At 44.9% G+C, this 18,355-nt stretch overlaps 1 long non-coding RNA gene across 1 annotated transcript in view; it reads right to left on the bottom strand.

Annotated features, from left to right (window-relative positions):
• The window catches only part of LOC120918270, a 39,269-nt gene extending 24,452 nt beyond the window's left edge, over window positions 1-14,817 (bottom strand). The window contains exon 1 of the long non-coding RNA XR_005744361.1: window positions 14,645-14,817. This is a non-coding gene — a long non-coding RNA (uncharacterized LOC120918270). The remainder of the gene's footprint in view (window positions 1-14,644) is intronic.
• Window positions 14,818-18,355: the final 3,538 nt, after the last annotated feature.

Here is an 18,355-nt window from a genome sequence, read left to right as displayed (position 1 = left end):
ACAATTAGAGCTTTCTTTTGGTGGTATTTGATCACCTCTGCGGTTTTTATTTTTTGCGCTATAAACAAAAAAGGACGACAATTTTGAAAAAAAATACAATATTTTTTACTTGTTGCTATAATAAATATCCCAATTTAAAAAAAAAAAAAAAAAAATTTCAGTCTAGGCCGATACGTATTCTTCTACATATTTTTGGTAAAAAAAAAAAAATCGCAATTAGCGACTGGTTTGCGAAAAATTATAGCGCCTACAAAATAGGGGACAGAATTATTATTTTTTATTATTTTTTTTTACTAGTAATGGCGGCGATCTGCAATTTTTATTGGGACGGCGACATTATGGCGGTACATCGGACACTTTTGACACATTTTTGGCACCATTCACATTTATACTGCGATCAGTGCTATTAATATGCACTAATTACTGTATAAATGTGACTGGCATTGAAGGGGTTAACACTAGGGGGTGAGGAAGGGGTTAATGTGTATACTGCTTAGTGTTCTAACTGTAGGGGAAGGGGGGGTGACTGGGGGAGGTGACCGATCTGTGTCCCTATGTACAAGAGACACAGATCGGTCTCCTCTCTCCCTGACAGCACGCTGTCTGTGAGAGCCGGCAATGAGAGATGATCTCATATGTTTACATATGAGATCATCTCTCATTGGCCGCACAGATCGCCTACCGAACGGCCACTCCGATTGGCCGTTCACGGCGATCTGTGATTGGCTGTGTCCAAGGGACACGGCAAGCACAGAAGTTGCCCGCTGCACGCTCGGGGAACGAGCGCGGGGAACGAGCAAAGGGGCGGACGTCAATTGACGTCCACTTGGATTTTCAGGTCCGCGCTGTAGCCATTATTCGGCTATAGCGCGGGCCTCTAGTGGTTAATGCGTTTTTGCACAATTGCATGAAGATATATATATATTATTTTTATTGTTTACATTGGACTTATTTTGCACATTCAGTGCCGTTTGCTTGAATTTATTTTCAATGTATGGATGCACCTGATTAGCACTTATTACCTATCATGCACCTTAGTGCTACACATTTTTGATGTTGTAATTTGTCATGCACTTAGTGCACGGAAATTGCATGGGATTTTTCATTCTGGGATTTTAGATTATTTATTTACTAATTATTATTATTCTTAATTAGCGAGCGCCCCAACACATTACCTTTAATTACTGTTATAAGTGTGTGAACACCCAATCGTTGTGGCTGCTGCTGTAGTCCATCCGTTATTTAGTATCCAATAGTGTGGTTTGCGCATCTAGTTACCCCCCGTTTTTAATTCTCCTGAAGGGGAACCCATGCCAGTTTTGTATTTAAAATTTTGCGCAGAGTTTCCCTTCATCTTCAGTGTAACAAAAAAGATTCAGCCATTCAGGTGCGCCTCTTTAACCCACGCAAAGGCAGCTACGCCACTTGATATTTATCAAGATTTTGCCGGCGTAGTGAAGAGGCGCACCTGAATGGCCAAAAATGCCGCTCGCGTAGTACACAAACAAACCTCCCACAGGTTTAAATGTTCTAGCAGGCGCAGCGGCTGCTTTATACAAAAGTCACTTTCACTTTCTATTCAGGCCGTATATGTTACACGAACACTTGTCACTACACTTCCCCAAATCATCCCACATTACCCCCATAATAAACTCACTCCCAGCTTCTTTTAATTTACATTTGTAGATGCCGTGCGCCAGGTCCATAGTGGCGCACCGTGCGCCCCCTCCTGGGCACATTCGTCATAGTAAATACGGAATAGCACTGCATTGCCGGCGCATTTCTTTAGTAAATACCGAAACGGCCGTTGCGCACGCCGATGCGCTATTAAACAAGGCGCAATCGTTTATTAAATCGGCCCCAGTGACTTTTGCTGTTCACAACACATCTGCTGGTACATAAATAATTTAAAATAGTTTATAAAACATTTATTAAAAAATTATTCTAATATAAAAAGGTGCTGATATAAAAAAAAGTGCCAATATAAAAAAGAAAATTAGTACCAATCCCTAAATGAATTCTCTAGAAATTAGTAAAAATTGATTAATGTACCTCAACAATAAGAACTTACTCATTGGTTAAAAAGCAGTTTAGATCAACATCTATGTTGAGGCCTGCCGGCTGGAGTGTATCTAAATTATATAACCATTTTGTTTCGTTTTGCAAAATTGATTTTTTGAGGTTGGTTCCTCTCCAATACTTTTTAACCCTATCGATCCCATAAAATGTGAGTAATGTGGGATCTTGATTGTGAAATAAACTGAAATGATTGGATACACTATGTTTCGGAAACCCTTTGACAATATTTGCGATATGCTCATTAATTCTTGTATGTAACTTGCGTGTAGTGCGCCCTACATACTGCTTTGGGCAGGGGCACTCCAACACGTATGTGACGTATTCTGAATCGCATGTGATTAGCGACTTGATTTTGAAATTATGTTTAGTTACTACTGATTGGAAATTGGTAATTTTTCTTTTAGTTCTTTTAGACGTTTTGCAGGCTTTACAACGAGTACAATAATAAAAACCCTCTCTGTCAAGAAAAGTGGACAAAGATTTTGGAGGTTCAGGGATATTGGGTGCAATCCTGTTTCGCAGTCCAGGTGCCCTTTTGTAAATAAATTGTGGTTTTGCAGGTAATACTATTTGTAAGTCTTTATCTTTTAACAAAATTGGCCAATGTTTTTTAAATATTTGTTCCACTTCCTTGTACTGGCGGTTAAAGCCTGTCAAGAAAGCCATGTCTGCTTTGAATGATACTTTGGGTTTTGTTACCAAGAGGTCTTCCCTATTCATATGTGATACCTGTGTCTGACATTGTTGCAAGACTTGGGGTGAGTAAGCTTTTTCTATGAATTTTGTTGTGAGAACTGAGGATTGGGTCTCATAATCTGTAAGGGTATTGCAATTCCTCCTGATCCTCATGTATTGTCCCTTTGGGATGATGGCAACTATGTATAGGTACATAACCATTACGGTCAGTCTCTTTAAAAAAAGTATGTGTGGTGATACAATCATTGGTATTAGTCAATACTAAATCTAAATAGTTTATTGATGTTTTATTCCATATGGCTGTGAATTTTAATAGATATTTTGTTAGAATTCATCATACTGACAAAATTCACTAGACTAATGTTTTATAGATCTTTTTCTGTTTCAATTTATTAAGGACCAAGTTGTCCACACTGGGGGCATAACGAGCCCCCATTGCGACCCCCTTTACTTGATTGTAGTGTGTCCCTTGGTACAGGAAATGGTTATTAGTCATGGCCAGTTCTAGTCCTTCCACCAAAAAATTTATTTGTGATGATTTTAATTTAGATTGTGTTTTCAAGGCCCATTTTACGACTGAAAGGCCGTCTTTTTGTTTGATATTTGTATATAGGGACTCTACGTCCACTGTTACAAAAAACGTATTGGAATTAATACCAGTATTGGAAAGTATATTAAGTTCCTTACTATCTTTGAGATGTGATTGGCCTTGGGCAACCAAAGGTTGGAGATATAGATCTAAATTTTCTCCAGTCCTTTTTTTTAAAAATGAAGCGTCATGGTGGTCTGGTAAGTAGGCACTTACCTCTACCTCTCACCGGGTTTCGCCAGTTTGCTATCTGTTTTGTGGTGATAGTGTCTACTCTCAAGTCAACCATTTGATGCATGGAGAGCAGACATCTTGTTACATCCACCAGAGTTTTGCATTTTACAGTTATTTTTAACAGTAAAGTGAGTTTATATAGTGAAATAGAGTACTTAGAACAGTTGAACTGGTTAGATGTTGAATTTTAAGAGCAGCAAACTTCTGTCAGATTAGCAAACCTGTGAGATAAGCAGGCTTTTTTGCTGCTTTTAAAATTCAACATCTAAATAATGTACTAAGTACTGTATTTCACTATATAAACTGACTTTACTGTTACAATGGGTGTAACAAGATGTCCGCTTACCCCCTTCTCAGTATATCCTTACTATGGACGAGTGCGGGTTGTAGCAAGATGGCGGCGATGGCTAAACGCCACTTCCGTTACACTTTCTGACGGGTCGCCTAATCTGATGAAACGCAGGCAGTGTGTTGGAAGAGAGTGAATGCCAGAGGCAAGCTGTGACTGGTTGCTGGGAAGATGTAAACAAACTACCCAATACAAGCATGCTGTGCCTCTGAATCTCCAGCCAAAGGATGAAAACTGACCATGTTAGCACATGTCAGTTTCTGTGCTTTGTATGGTATGTTTAGAACAAGAAAGAAGGGTGACTGGCAGGATCAACCAGATACTTCAGATTAGGGTGACCAGGTTTTTAAAATGAAATCCGGGGACATCTTTATTTTTATTTTTTTTAACTAGTAATGGCGGCAATCAGCAACTCTCTGCCAGTCGCAGCCGACGCCCGCCTCAAAGCCTGTCTAGTCTTACTCTCCGGACCCCGGCTACTACTGGGTGAGAAGCGGAGGAAGATCACTTCGCCAGGGAAGGCAATGACATAAGCAGGCAGGCGGCTGGCTGGGACTTGAGCCAAGGCGGTAGAATATGTGAGCGGAGCTGAATGGGCATGCACCCGAAACTGAAGAAATATTCACATGATCATCAGAAAGGGGCACAGATAATGGAGATTAAATTCTGCACTGACTGTCTTTGAAATTGCCCCAGCCCCTGTTCAAATCCAATCCGGGGACAAAACCAGGAACAGACTTGGTTCGGGGACAGTGTCCTCAATCTGGGGACTGTCCCCCGGAAACCGGTGATGTCTGGTCACCCTACTTCAGATGGAAGAAGTACATATGCAGTTCTGCCTAGTAGCACAAGGGTAGTTGGTTCGAATCCCAACCACGGCACTAATTGCCTGGAGTTTTCATGTTCTCCCTGTGCTTGCATTGATTTCCTCTGGGTACTCCAGTTGTATTTCACACGCCAAAGACATGCTGATAGTTTAATTGGCTACTGTCTAAATTGGCCCTAGTACATGTATGTATGAATGTGAGTTAGGAACCCTATATTGCAAAAACTTGAAGTGTATCTAAACCCTTGTGTTTTTTTTTTAATTAAAATAACAAACAAAAGTATACTTACTTGCTTTGTGCAATGGTTTTGCACAAAGCAGCCCCGATCCTCTTTTTCTGGAGTCCCTGTTGGCACTCCCAGACCCTCCTATTCGATAAGTGCCCCCAGAAAAATACACTTTCCCTGGGGGCACCCATGCATGCTCACTCCCGAGCCGCCCAGTCTGCATCTATTGCCCTGGCCCCTCGTCACAGCATTTAATTGACAGCAGCAGGAGCCAATGGCTGCCGCTATATATGTATCTGTAATAAATAAATACGTTTATATTTAGGGTAACATACACTTTAAGTCATATAAAGACTGTCAATTTTTAGATGAACATTACAAAAGGTAGGTTAGGGAGAGATGCGTGTACTATAGTAAGTCATGGTAGTGACTGCTGCAATTGTGCAACAAACAGATTGCTAAAACCTTATAGGAGCTTATTACAGACTGCTGAAAGTTAAGGAGACTGGAAAGAGACTGTTGTCGTCTATGATTTGAGCACATGGCAAGCGTTATGCCTTGTTCACACAGGCTGTCAAAACCTGGATCACCTTCTGGTGGCACTGTGGTTCCCAGAGGTGAAGTTCAGGTGGCCCCCAGTGGGTGCCTCCCAGCTGCCAGCAGATCCCAGTAATTAGCTCCTGATACTGGCTGCTGGAAAGGTCCTGGGGCATGATGGGACTGTGATGTCATAAGGGGTGGGGTTACCGGGTGACATCACCCGGTAACCGCGCCCAATGCCTATATAAGTCATTGCGCACCGCGCACGCGGCATTACAGTGGGAGAGAGCGTTGTATCTACATTGGAAGATGAGAAGAGGGAAGAAGGCGACGGAGAAGACCGGGCCAATGCTAGTAAAAGAGCTGGAAGACAGAAGGCACCGGAGAGTGGGAGAAGAGGCCCTAGAGAGCTGAGAAGTCGTAAGAGACCCCCAAAGTCAGAAGAAGACCCCCGAATAAATTACTTTAGTGTGTTTTTTTTATTGACACTTTTTCCCCCAGGTGAATGGGTAGGAGTACGATGTACCCCTTACTCATTCACATAGGGTGGGGGCCGGGATCTGGGGGCCCCCTTATTAAAGGGGGCTCCCAGATTACGATAAGCCCCCCGCCCACAGACCCCGACAACCAACGGCCAGGGTTGTCGGGAAGAGGCCCTTGTCCTCATCAACATGGGGACAAGGTGCTTTGGGGTGGGGGGGCGCAGTGCCCCCCTGCCTCAAAGCACCCACCCCCCATGTTGAGGGCATGTGGCTTGGTATGGTCTAGGAGGGGGCGCTCGCTCGCCCTCCTTTTTTGACCTGCCGGGCTGCGTGCTCGGATAAGGGTCTGGTATGGATCCTGGGGGAACCCCCGCGCCTTTTTTTTTTGGTGTGGGGGTTCCCCTTAAGATCCATACCAGACGGAAGGGTCTGGTATCGTCATTGGGGGGGGGGGGGAACCTCATGCAAAAAACATTTTTTGCAGGGTTCCCCTTCAAGTTTCTCAGCACACGAGTCGCCCTGTAAGTCGGATCATCTTGATCCGACTTCTGGTTTGACCTCTATTCAAATCAATGGGCTCACATAGGGAGCCATTGATTTTGAATAGAGAAAGGAAAAACGCGGCTGAAAGCTAGTGCGGCGAAATATGCATTGAATTCATTGCAAAACGCGGAAAAAATCGCGTTAACTCGCGTTTTTTCCTGGCATCTGTACTTTTAAAACGTCCGTGGGCATGAGGCCTTATAGTTAGATTGTTTTCGTTTTGTTTCGTTGTCATGTTTTTTTTTTCACTTTTGCTGTGTTTATGGTTTGTTGGCGTTGGACAGGTGTTGTGTGCATTAAAGTGGTCCTAAAGGCTTAAAGTTGTTGTTTTTTTTTTTACCTTCATGCATTGTATGCATGAAGGTAAAAAAAAATAAAAATCTTTGTGCAGCAGTAACCCCAGTCCTTCCTAATACTTACTTGAGCCCCATCTCAATCCAGCAATGTGCAGGAGAACTTCGGCTCTCCGGGGACTCTTCCTCCTCCTTGCCTAAAACAGCAGCGGGAGCCATTGGGTGACCCCCTTGCAAGTCGCTTTCTCTGGGAGCACTTGGCAAGAGGGAGCACCAGGGACCCGAGAAGAGGAGGATCGGGGATGCTCTATGTAAAACCACTGCACAGAGCAGGTAAATATGACATGTTTGTTATTTAAATGAAAAAAAAAGCCTTTAATATCACTTTAACCAGGCACTGATAGGAGACACTGGTGGGTACTGATGATGATGATGATGATGATGATGATGATGATGATCAGTGACCTGATTGTCAGGGCAGATGTCCACTGTGTGGATTTGCCAGTTTTCGGATCCCCTTTACTCACGCCCTGTCAGCCTGAGGGGAGGATTGCCGATAACTGACAAATCATGTTTACATCCATGATTGGACACAGCTGATTACGTGGTAAAGATCCGCTGTGATTGACTTTTGAGGGCTGGGGAAATTAAAGATTAATTCCTTGATTAATCTTTAATTTTTTTGATCGATCAAAATTCTTGACATCACGGACAGCCTGGACAGTGGGACTTACCCTACTGGATGCGAGCAAACTGCACCCATTGGATTGAGGTACCTGTTGCATCTGTGGAGCAGGAGGATGCATCAGGCTCCATCAGGGGAAGGGGGCAAAAATAACCATTGTTTCTTTATCGTACATCACGGGACACAGAGCGGCATTCATTACTATATGGGTTATATGGAGTACCTTCAGGTGTAGACACTGGCAATCTCAAACAGGAAATGCCCCTCCCTATATAACCCCCTCCCATAGGAGGAGTACCTCAGTTTTTACGCCAGTGTCTTAGGTGTTAGTCATGGTTTAGCTTGCCTCCGCATCCTTGGGATTAGGTGAGCTACCGGTTCTGTCCAAAAAAGCCTCAGCGCTAAAGTGGTCAGTAACCGGACCCCAAACCCTTGGGGTATAGCCCATAATGCTTTTCTTTTTAGAGAGCTGGACCCTGGGCCCAGAACTTAGAAACCTTTGGGTACCTAAAGTTTTCTGTTGCCAGGGTGCTATATGGGCCCAGGACAGTGGATCCTTCATAGGAACCCAGGGCCTGAAGGTCTAGACATCCCCACGGAGATGGGGGAAGATTGGGCCTCTTGCTTGGCAAAGTCCTGCGGCATGGAGCAGGTAAGTGAGGGGAAAACTTGCGGAACTTGGTTCTTAGCAGGTTTTTTCTGGGGGGTCACAGGGGACATGCCTAAAGTTATGCACTGCATCTGGCAAACTAGTCACATATCATAAAGATAGGATGGCTCTCTATGTATTATTCCCCATAAGATGTGACCTCCCTTGTAGTGTTGGAAAAGCATTGAGTGGGGCCTGTGTTATATAAAAATATATGTGTGTGTCAGAGAGCTTTGCTTACCTGCAGGCCTCCAGGCGATGCTCCATTCAGTCTTCCTCCTCAGAGCCTGCAAGCAGGCAAAACGCTGACCTCCTCATGGTTCCAGGCTGCAGGCTGCAGTTTGCTGGAACAGAGAGGTCCCTTCCTCCCAAAATCCCCCCCCCCTCCCCCTGTCGGGAGGGGCATTTCCTGTTTGAGATTGCTGGGGGGGAAGGGCGGGTCAGTGGCTTAAAGGAAGGGGCGGCCCTTCCTTGTTTGTTTGTTCCATTCAATACTTTGGAACTGAGGAGAAAGACCAGAGCGGCAGCACGGGGCGCCGAGGACACACAGTGGCCAGAAAGGATATTGCAGTCTTCAGAGGACTGTTTTGTCAAGCCTAGAAATAGGCTGTTTCTTTTCCATCTCATAGTTTTTCTTTGCAATACTACTCAGGGGGACAGAATGTTTTTTCTTTCCTGGATTTGAAACAAAAAAGAAAAAAAAAAAAAAAAAGTCATCTAGGGGAGAGGAAGCATTTTTTTATCCCCCAAACAGGTGTTTGGACAATTAACTTTTATAGTTCCAAATACCAATAGGTAGCAGGTGTACCTCGGTATTGTACCATGGTATGCCGCTGTTTTCCCTACAGGGAGCCTTGGGGCCATCGGGATCTGGGGCTGGAGCTGACGCGGGTCAGTCCAACCCTAAGATGGTCACGGAGGAGGTATTACTCACCTCTTTAAAAGAGATGCAGAAAAGCATGGGAAAAATGATATCCGCAGCTATGCGGGGCAGTAAGCGGAATAGATCTCCGTCGCCCGAGCGCGGACCCTCAGAAGAGGAGGTCCTTTCCTCAGGGGAATTGGACGACCTCTTGGACACGGACCAAGTAGGTTCAGGGATCGAAGACCCGGATACAGAGGAGTCTGGGGCAGTCTCCCTGAGGGAGAGCTGGTGGATTCAAGGATTGTCGGACTTGGTCCATAGGACATTCAACTTGCCAGTACCAGATCTCCAGGTATCGACGGTTTCAGCTTTGGGCTCACTGAGGGCGCCTCAAAGCAATGCTGTGTTTCCGATCCATCCTCTATTAGAGGGAATTTTGTTCCAAGATTGGAACAAGCCAGATAAGATCTTCTTACCACCTAAAAGGTTCTCTGTCCTATATCCTATGGAAGAAAATTTTTCCAAAAGATGGGCTACTCCTGCAGTGGACGCAGCCATCTCATGTGTTAACAGATCGTTAACATGCCCTGTAGAAAACATACAGGTGTTCAAGGATCCAGTTGATAAGCGCTTGGAAGCACTACTTAAGAACTCCTTCACTACTGCAGGGGCAGTAGTACAGCCAGCTGTGGCTGCGATTGGGGTCGCTCAAGCATTATCGGATCAATTTAAGCAGATGCTTAAACTTATTCCGGCCCAGCAGGCAGAAAAATTTTCGGATGTCCCTAAGGCCATATGTTTTACGGTAGACGCAATCAAGGATTCTATCCAGCAAGCGTCACGTTTATCGTTATCCCTTATCCATATGAGAAGACTCTTATGGTTAAAAAGCTGGGAGGCTGAGCCCCCATGCAAGAAGCTCCTGGTAGGGTTCCCCTTCCATGGAGGACGACTCTTCGGAGAAGACCTAGATAAATACATTCAGACCATTTCAAACGGCAAGAGTACTCTCTTGCCAACTAAGAAGAAGGTTCAGGGACCTGCGTTTAAACGACAGTATTCCCCTGGGCAGGGGCCCTCTAATGCCAAGCAGTATCGACGGCCTCCTGCAAAAGCAAACTTCGGCTTCAACAGCAGATCACAAGGACAGGCTGTTAGAGGCAAAAGGCAGTGGTTTCGCAAACCAGCAAAACCAGCCCCCAAGCCAACCTTATGAAGGGGCGCCCCCACCCACGAAGGTGGGGGGAAGGCTGCGACTCTTTTCAGAGATTTGGGAAGCCAGCATTCCCGACGAGTGGGTACGGTCTTCCGTGGCCACAGGCTACAAATTAGATTTCCTAAGGTTTCCTCCTCCTCATTTCCAGAAGTCGAGGATTCCAAACGATCCGGAAAAGGGAGCCGCATTAAGATCGGCATTAGATCATCTACTTTCCCAGGAAGTAATAGTAGAGGTACCAGTCCTGGAACAGGGGCTGGGTTTCTACTCCAACCTATTCATCATCCCAAAATCCAATGGAGATGTCAGGCCAATTTTGGACCTAAAGATGGTAAATGCATATCTAAAGATCCGCTCATTTCGGATGGAATCCGTGCGGTCAGCAGCTGCCACACTCCAGAAGGACGACTTCATGGCGTCCATAGACATAAAGGATGCCTACCTTCATGTTCCAATTTATCAGCCACATCAAAGATATCTACGCTTCATGGTGGCTTTGCGTCACTTCCAATTCGTGGCGCTTCCCTTCGGGTTGGCTACGGCCCCCCGGGTGTTCACGAAGGTCCTAGCTCCAATCCTAGCCAAACTAAGGATCCAAGGGGTCACGATCCTAGCATACCTGGACGACCTCCTAGTCATAGATCACTCGTCTCCCGGCTTGGAGCGAGCAGTGGCCCTCACGGTCCAATACCTCGAGAGGTTCGGCTGGGTCCTAAATCGAGAAAAGTCAGCTTTCCAGCCCACAAAGCAGTTGGAATATCTCGGCATGAGATTAGACACAGAACAACAAGGAGTGTTCCTACCTCTGAGGAAGGTAAAAGCCATCAAGGAATTAATCCTACTGGTTCTAAGCAAGAAAGAACCGACTATTCGCCTATGTATGAGGTTACTAGGCAAGATGGTGGCCACATTCGAGGCGGTACCATACGCCCAGAGCCACACTCGCATCCTACAGGCAGCCATCCTGTCAGCATGGAGCAGAAGGCCACAGGCCTTGGATATCCCGTTGCCGCTCTCATCAAGAGTCCGACAAAGTCTGTGTTGGTGGTTAGACCCTCAGAATCTACTGAAGGGGAGGTCTTTCAGCCCAGTGGCTTGGAAGATAGTGACCACAGACGCCAGCCTGACGGGCTGGGGAGCAATTTTGGATGGTTGCACTCGCCAAGGTACTTGGGCAAAGCCAGAGAAGCAGTTGCCCATCAACATCTTGGAGCTCAGAGCTGCTCGACTAGCCCTCAGGGCTTGGACGTCAAAATTGCAGGGGTTCCCGGTGAGAATTCAATCAGACAATGCCACGGCCGTGGCACACATAAATCACCAAGGGGGAACCAGGAGTCAAGCCGCTCAGAGAGAGGTGAGCTTGATTCTTCTATGGGCAGAGGCTCATGTGCCCTGCATATCGGCAATATTCATTCCAGGAGTGGACAACTTTCAGGCGGACTTCTTAAGCCGCCAGACTCTATGGCCGGGGGAATGGTCTCTGCATCCACTAGTCTTTCAAGCACTCTGCCAAAGATGGGGAGTGCCGGACGTGGATATCATGGCATCGAGACTCAACAAGAAACTAGACAGGTTCATGTCCCGCTCAAGGGATCCGATGGCCTGCGGAACCGATGCGTTGGTTTGCCCTTGGCATCAGTTCAAACTTCTTTATGCGTTTCCCCCGCTCCAGTTACTACCCCGCCTGCTGCGCAGGATCCGGGTGGAGCACATACCAGTCATCCTGGTAGCTCCAGCATGGCCCAGAAGGGCATGGTACTCACTAATCTTAAGGATGGTAGTGGGAGACCCTTGGACTCTTCCTCTACGGCCAGACCTGCTATCGCAAGGTCCGATCCTCCACCCTGCCTTACGGCATCTAAATTTGACGGCCTGGAAGCTGAATCCCTGATTCTCAGGGGTAGAGGTCTGTCTCAGAAAGTAATCTCTACCCTAATCAGAGCCAGGAAACCGGTCTCTAGGGTGATTTATTACAGGGTCTGGAAGGCCTATGTAGGCTGGTGTGAGTCCAAGCGATGGCTTTCTCGCAAATTTACCATCGATAGAGTATTAAGTTTTCTCCAGCTAGGAGTGGATAAAGGATTGGCATTAAGCACAATCAAAGGACAGATTTCTGCTCTGTCAGTGTGGTTTCAGCGGCCGCTGGCCACCCACTCGCTGGTTAAGACCTTCCTTCAAGGGGTCTTACGTATTAGACCTCCAGTTAAATCCCCGCTTTGTCCGTGGGATTTAAATCTTGTTCTGTCAAGTTTACAGAAACAACCGTTTGAGCCGTTGGCTGAAATTCCTTTGGTTCTACTGACAAGGAAGTTAGTATTTTTGGTTGCCATAGTTTCCGCAAGAAGAGTTTCGGAGCTGGCAGCCTTATCCTGTAAGGAACCATATCTTGTTTTTCATAAGGACAGGGTCGTTCTCCGCCCTCATCCTTCCTTCCTTCCGAAGGTCATATCCAGTTTTCATTTGAACCAGGATTTGGTATTACCATCCTTCTTCCCTAAACCTACTTCCAGAAAGGAAGGGTTGCTGCATACCTTGGATATTGTCAGGGCCATGAAGGCCTATCTTAAAGCTACAAAGAAGATCCGGAAGACAGATGTGCTGTTCATTCTACCGGATGGGCCCAAGAAGGGGCAGGCAGCTGCAAAGTCCACCATTTCTAGGTGGATTAAGCAATTAATCACTCAGGCCTACGGCTTGAAAGGGTTGCCTCCTCCAGTATCATTAAAGGCTCATTCTACTAGAGCCATGGGCGCCTCCTGGGCAGCACACCACCAGATCTCTATGGCTCAAGTTTGCAAGGCGGCAACCTGGTCTTCTGTCCACACGTTTACAAAATTCTACAAGTTGGACGTAAGAAGGAATACTGATACTGCCTTCGGGCAGGCAGTGCTGCAGGCTGCAGTTTGAGACCCTCGGATTCCGGGGGCTCCTCTTGTTCGAGTTAAATTTAAAAATTTTATTTTTCTCAACTAAGTTGGATTTATTATGATTTGAGTATATCTCTAAATTAAATCCTTTTGTCTTGGAGATGTTCTCCCTCCCCTCATTGTAAGCATTGCTTTGGGACATCCCATATAGTAATGAATGCCGCTCTGTGTCCCGTGATGTACGATAAAGAAAAAGAGATTTTTAATACAGCTTACCTGTAAAATCTTTTTCTTGGAGTACATCACGGGACACAGAGCTCCCACCCCTCTTTTTTGAGGACCATTTTGGGAGGCATACTGCTTGCTACAAAACTGAGGTACTCCTCCTATGGGAGGGGGTTATATAGGGAGGGGCATTTCCTGTTTGAGATTGCCAGTGTCTACACCTGAAGGTACTCCATATAACCCATATAGTAATGAATGCCGCTCTGTGTCCCGTGATGTACTCCAAGAAAAAGATTTTACAGGTAAGCTGTATTAAAAATCTCTTTTTTCCTGTTCTAAGCAGTTTTGTGCAGACAATTGTTTGTGTATCGGCAACATCTGTTCCGTGCGAAAGACTGTTCAGTTCTTCAGGGTATATTGTCAATAAAATGCGTGTTTGCTTCCAGAAAATGTAAACACTCTGGTATGTCTGCGTGACTGGCTAAAGTGATGCCTACTATAAAGTGACTGACAGTCAATATACTAGATATGTTTTATAATTAAAGTTATACTAACTTTCTACGTTTTTCTTAAAGTTTAATAAGAAAAAATTACGTTAGTGCTACAATTTGAATTTAAAGCGTATTTGTGTGAACTGTGAAGTTAAGTCATGGATTGTGGAAACTAACTAGTGTCGGGTGATTGTATATAGTGTATACCACATTTACCACTGACTAATGCAGAGTTGCAATGCAATATCAGTTAAAAGTAATTGGATCTGTATGTGCGTTTTAAATAATCGAAATTAGACAGATACATTAGGATTCTTGCACATGGGAATAATAACATTTTTTTACTGATAAGAACACAGGTGCTTTGTCTGTGGAACAAAGCACACAGCTTCGTAAAGATCAGTAATACAGCAATCATAACAGAGCCATTAAATTTAGATAGAAATTGTTACGTTTGAGTGCAAAAATGTGCATGCATTTGCATGTATACACAATACTGTACGCGTATATTGCAACAATGGAAACAGAGGAAGATGAAGAAGAATTGTATCCGAGGTCGGAACATTTTGTTCAGGATCTTTCTGTCAACAATTACCTGAGTATAAACATCATATGACTTAGGGTAATTTATATGGGAAAGGGGGGTTTTGATAAATAGAAAGATGATAATACTGTATATAGTATGTAGAACATAACTGCTATGTTAGGGTTAGGTAAACACTGTAGCCTGCTATCTACTGGAGCCATAACAGAGTACATATAATGACAGAGAATGACAAGTGACTAACCTGCAAGCCAAGAATATCATTCCTCACAATATATAGATGATGTACGACAGCAAAACCAGGCCAATAATGGCAAAAAACATCAGGATGAAAATGTCCAGCATCTTGGAGGCCTTGGGATGCAGGGAAATAGTCTGGGAGGGGGCAGGGAGAGATGTGAATAGGAGGGGAGGGGGCTGCATATGCTTACGCTGTCACTCTTACCTCTGTCATTCGCCTCCTCTCACATGCATGCTGCTACACCATCAATGCTGTGTCATCATCAGCACAATAAGCAAAAAAGACAATCCTTCCAGGATGAATGTTCCATAAACATTAAAGTACATTGTCCATAAATTGTGCTATAATTTAACAGCAAAGGCAGTTCAAGATAATAACAGGCCATTTTCCTGATCCACTGCAAGAAATAGAAATGCAAGATTTAAAAGCAATTTTTAGAGTTTTATTCCATATGAATAAAATGCACAATCACATCAGAAATACTTTTTTGCATGATCACAATTTCAGCTAAGGTTCTTGTACATTCTTTGGTAAGAATATTTTTATTTTTGATGTGATCCCATGCCTGATATAGGGGTCCTTTGTGGCTCTGAAATGTTGGATTCTTCCGCTGTGATGTGACCATCTTGAATAAAACATTGTAATTTGAAGATCCTGGTTGTGCTGGTAACATGGCTTTTTTTCAGGGGGAACTTGGGGGAACTCAGTTCCACCACCTCTGGCTCAAACCCTTTGGTGCCTGCTCACCACAAACACTTGTAAACACAGAAGTCTGGTTTATGTGTTTACAAGTGACAGCTCTGCACTGTGTGTAACCCCCCTGAACTCTGCACTCTGTATGTAATGCAATCCTTGTATTTAATGCCCCTTTAAGACCCATCTACTGTTTGTGAAATCTGAACGGGGTCGTGGTTGAGTTCCTGCACCTATTTTCTGAGAAAAAAAGCTCTGGCTGGTAATATGTGCATTGTTCACTAAGACCCCTTTCACACTGGGGTGTTTTTCAGGCTCTTTTAGGCTAAAAATGGGACATGTTAAAGTGCCTGAAAAACACATCCCCTGCAGTCCCAGTGTAAAAGCCAGAGTGCTTTCACACTGGGGCACTGCACTGGCAGGATCTTTGGGGTGGTAAAGGAGCGGTGTATACACTGCTCCTACACCACTCCTGCCCATTGAAATGAATGGGCTCTGCTGCCAAAGCTCCTGCAAAGTGCCTCGGCAGCAGCGATACACGGGCGCATTTAACCCTTTATTTGGCCACTAGCGGGGGGTTAATAGTGCCCCACTAGTGGCCGAATAGTGCCGCTAAAATGATGGTAAAGGGCTGTTTTACCATCAACGCCCACCTGCCCCAGTGTGAAAGGGCTCTAAAAGGTGGGGTGGGACACAGCAATCATAGTATCCTGAATGTCTTGGAAGCTGTTGCAGGTAAAGCAAAGGGGGAGAGCTGAAAATGCTAGAGCACAGGTGTCAAACACAAGACCCGGGGGTCGAATCCGGCCTTCCAGACCATTTCATGTGGCCCTCACACCCCCCTTGTCTCTGCCCCCACCTGGTCTCAGCAGTCAGTAGCAGAGAGAACAGGACTCCTCCACCAGATCCTGCACTTCTCTGTCCAGCCCTCCTGGCAGCAGCACAAGGCAAGGGGGTGCACTGATGTAAGGGATAGTGGGGGGAATGCTTGACTTCTGATGGTGGGGGGGCTCTTGACATCTGATGTAAGGGGGGTGGGGTGCTGATACAACCGGCCCTTTAATGCTGATGTGGACCACAAGGAAATTTGACACCCCTGTGCTATAGAGTGAGAGAGTAGGGTCAGTTAAGAAATTGTACTTTAATTTTTATTCCTAGCTCTTTGGTAAATTAACCCCTGAGTGAGTGAGTGAGTGACTTATATAGCGCAACACATGCAAACTGAATCGCCTCTGGGCGCTTAGTATGCATTCCCTGAGTGAACTTTTTGATCTCAGAAGAGATGGGTTTTGATCTTTCTTCTGAAGGCCAAGTGGTTCACCTCCAATTGGATGGTGGTTGGCAGAGCGTTCCACAGTCTCGGTCCTTGGACTGTGAATCTACGTTCTCCTTTTGACTTGTATCTGGCTTTGGGTATCTGGAGTAGATTTTGGTTGGTGGATTGCAGAACGCGATTGGGTTTGTGAGCTTTTATTTTTTCGCATAGATATTGGGGGGCGATATCTTGGATACACTTATGCGTTAAGCAGAGAGCTTTGAAAGTGATTCTGTCTTTTACTGGGAGCCAATGAAGGGATCTCAGAAAAGGTGGAATTGATTCCCATGTTTTTTTCACAGTCACTAGTCGAGCGGCCGTATTTTGAACGACTTGCAGGCGAGTGATTTGGTATTTGGGGAGTCCGAGATAGAGGGCATTTGCATAGTCCAGTCTGGAGTTGATAATTGTACCCACCACGACTGCTGTGTCTTCTTTTGGGATAAAGGGGGTGAGTCTGCGTAGTAGGCGCAGCAGATGGTGCGATCCACTGACCACTGACCCTATTTGTGCATCCATTGTCATGTTGGTGTCGAAGATGACTCCGAAACTTTTGACTTTGGTGCTAGGGGTGATGGTTTTACCCAGAATGGGTAAATGTTGTTACTGGATGATTTTCCGGTTGGCGTGAAACAGTAGAAGTTCTGTTTTTGAGCCATTGAGTTTAAGGTAACTCTTTGTCATCCACTTTTCTATCAAAGTAAGGCATTTCTCTAGTCCGAGATAATGATCCTTATTGTGGCAGATGCGAAAATACAGTTGTGTGTCATCTGCATAAGAGTGGTAAAGTAACTTCTGGTTACTGATGATTTGAAAAAGAGGGCGGAGATAGATATTGAACAGAACAGGTGACAGAGGGGATCCCTGAGGGACTCCGCATGACACTGTGCGTTCTTCAGAAGTGAAAGGCCCCAGTTTCACTATTTGTGATTGGTTTTCCAAAAAGGAGGAGAACCAGGATAAATCACATTCTGCGACTTTGGCTACTTCAGCTAGCCGAGTCAGTAATATTTTGTGGTCAACAGTATCAAAAGCAGCACTAAGGTCCAACAGAACTAGAAGACAAGATTCTCCTTCGTCTGCTGCCTCGAGAGCGTCATCCCATATTTTAAGCAGTGCTGTTTCTGTCCCGTGACCAGGACGGAAACCCGATTGAAACGGATCGAGTAATTTATGGGTGTCAAGATGCTGTTGTACAACTTCTTTCTCCATTAACCAATTGGGCGGTTCGCCTCCGCAATTGTTTTATTACCCATCGGGTAAGCTACCCCTACTGTTTCTTATGTAATTTTACTGCTGCTGAACTGTAATATATGATTTTACTGTATTATGTATCCTATAGATTGGCTCTCCTGAGGAAGCGGTAAATCCGCAAAACTAGTAGAGAATTCGTCCAATTTTTGATCTGTATGATTGTTCTGTACAGTTGTATGCAAAATTATTCAACCCCCACTGAAATTGATTGTTTTGGCCAGTTTGACATTGATTTTGATCATTCAGTCATCCTGCTTACAATTAAATCAAAGAGGCACGTGTAGGTCAGACAAATATAACATAACATTTATAATGAAATAACCACAAATGTCTTTTCTGTGCTCACATCATTATCAGTTTTATTCTACCCCCAAGTGACATTCAATCTTAGTACTTAGTACAACATCCTTTTACAGTTATAACAGCTTTTAAACGTGAAGCATAGCTTGACA

This window comes from Rana temporaria, chromosome 12, assembly GCF_905171775.1.
Source record: "Rana temporaria chromosome 12, aRanTem1.1, whole genome shotgun sequence".
Taxonomy (NCBI): Eukaryota; Metazoa; Chordata; class Amphibia; order Anura; family Ranidae; genus Rana; species Rana temporaria.
Note: the sequence above shows the minus strand (reverse complement) of the source record. Positions and strands in the feature narration are given on the sequence as shown.